Raw genomic sequence first — 2,468 nt, forward strand, 5'->3', positions numbered from 1 at the left:
TCATGTGCCTGAGAGCCAGCTATCAGCTGTTACACACTGTCAGTGGGCCCTTTAGGACAACTTGGCTCTGCCCTACTTCTCCCTCATCCTTCAGTAGTCTGGCATGAGGGTGACTAGTCAGCAAGAGAACGGTAGGAAAAATCCAGGGGAGGAAGGGTGGTGGCCTGAAATCCTCTTGTGGTGGAGAAAAATGAAGAAAGCGAACAGACTTTAAGGGTATTTAATAGACCAAATTAAGAGAACTCATGATTTGACTGGGTATGGTGAATAGACGAAATGAAAACAAGCATCATTTGCTGGTTTTAAGTCTAGCTATTTTTCTTAGAAATTAACCAAAGCTTTCAAATGGCTTCACAAATGGTTTTGAGTGATTTTAGATATTTGTACTGTTTTTCATAACAACAGCATTTATACTGTGCTTAAATTGTTCATACCTATGACTAGAAAGAGTAATAAAATATCTCGAGGAGGGCAGCCAAATGCATGACAGTCTGTTGAAGGTAAAAGTCTGAGATATCTTCGTAAGACTACAATGATTTGCTAAAGGAAACAGAAATACATCAGATTGTTCAAAAGTTTCTCTAGTTTTTTGTGGTTTATAAATGAGGAGACTTCAGACCCCTTTTGAGAACATGGTAATATAGATATTTTTTTGATAAGATAAATTAACATTCCCCTCCTCACTTAATCTGCTGTGCTCAAAAATACTGACCAATTTAACTGCTTATAAGTTTGCCATTTCCAGAGTCAAATACTGGGAAGACAACTGCTCGTACCAAGTGAGCTGAGAGTTGCCAGAAGGACCATCTGTCAGACAGATTTTAGATTTTTATATTATTATCTATCTTGGCCTTGTGTCCCTTAAACTCGAGGAAAGCACAGCTGAAACCAAATAAATCAACCAAAAAATCACAGGCAACCCAGGTTGACTATAATATTATTATTAAAATGTTACCTAAATATTTTCCAACATAAAATTAATTATAAATTTCTTGTCCTTATAACTTATACCAAAGCAAGCTTAAAAATTAAAGCTACAAACCTAGCACTGTTGAAATTGATTTCATGTGATCATGGATGTTGTTTTGCCGAAATTAATTTGCTGCTTGCAGCCCTGTACCAGATGACTGAACTCTCCTGTCGTTTCCCAATCCTAATTACTATGAAACCTTTTGGTAAATGGTGCTGACATCTGGGCATCACTTAGTGCACACTCATCATTTACCATTAAGTGCATGTCTGTTTCTTCTTAGCCAGAGACAAGAAAATAGGGCTATTTGGCACCAATGCAATTGCACATACAAACTCCAGGACTAAAATGATAGGAAATATGAAGCTCTTCAGTGATCACTCAGAAGATCAGAATGTGCTTACATTATTTTTTAAAGACATCATCCAAAGATAATCATCAAATGATCAAAAATTTTAAATTGTCCTTGAGAATTCTCAGAATATGTAAGATGCAGGTTCTTTGAACAGACTCAGATTGAGAAATAGTGGATTAAGAGTGGAGAGGCAAGGGGCACCTGGGTGGCTCTGTCAGTTGAGTGTCTGACTTTTGATCTCAGGTCTTGATCTCAGGGTCATGAGTTCAAGCCCTGCATTGTGCTCTGCACTGGGGATGAAACCTACAAAAAGAAAAAAAAAAGTCTTGAGAGAGTTAAACACAAATATTATGCTATACACTACATGTTTTTACACCCTAATTTAAAATAATTTGAGAAGTTAACAGCTTTGAAGAAATGTAAAACCCATCCTTTTTGGCTGGAGTTAAGAGGTTAGTTAGGAAATGGTCATACTTAAAGCATTTGTAGTGATAGGAAGTCTTTGAAAGGTAGTAGAAGGCATTAGGTAACAGTCCAAACTCTGTCATACAGAAGAAATAATAAAATGATTAAAAGAGATTTAATGAAGCATGTAAAGCACAACTTGAATACTTCAAAATTCTGTTTGTGACATTCATAAATATTATATAGGTAGTTATATTCTATTCAATTCAGCTATGCTACTGTGGAATTAAAGTCCTAAGGACAGGAAAGAGGCATATTTCTAATATAAACAGTTTCACTTTCCAGAGAGATTGTTTACACTGCTAACTGAGGCAAACCAGCTCTCAAAAAAGATTTACTGATTGGCATTTTTAGCATATGAGACACTATTGATCCTGCATATACATGACTTTCTCTGATTTCAGTGGAAGTGCCTATTTTTTCTTTAAACAATTCTATTATGGAATGTATATTTTAGAAATGGCTAATCTGGTATGTAATGGAATATTCTAAGCAATCCAGTTTGGGGAAGATTTTACTATTTGAAAAGTCTTGGGAAATACAGTAGCTCTTTGAAAAAAACAATTTACTAGGAGTCTTAAACCATAAATTTGAGTGTCAGATCTAGTGATGTTGAGTTTGCTACATGATTCCTATGGGTTTAAGTTTTGTTCACTGTAATAGAAACATATATCGTGT

This window comes from Lynx rufus, unplaced genomic scaffold (genome assembly GCF_022079265.1).
Source record: "Lynx rufus isolate CCGP_SWC_20201006 ecotype Redwood Valley unplaced genomic scaffold, mLynRuf1.p SCAF_7, whole genome shotgun sequence".
In the NCBI taxonomy this organism is placed as follows: domain Eukaryota; kingdom Metazoa; phylum Chordata; class Mammalia; order Carnivora; family Felidae; genus Lynx; species Lynx rufus.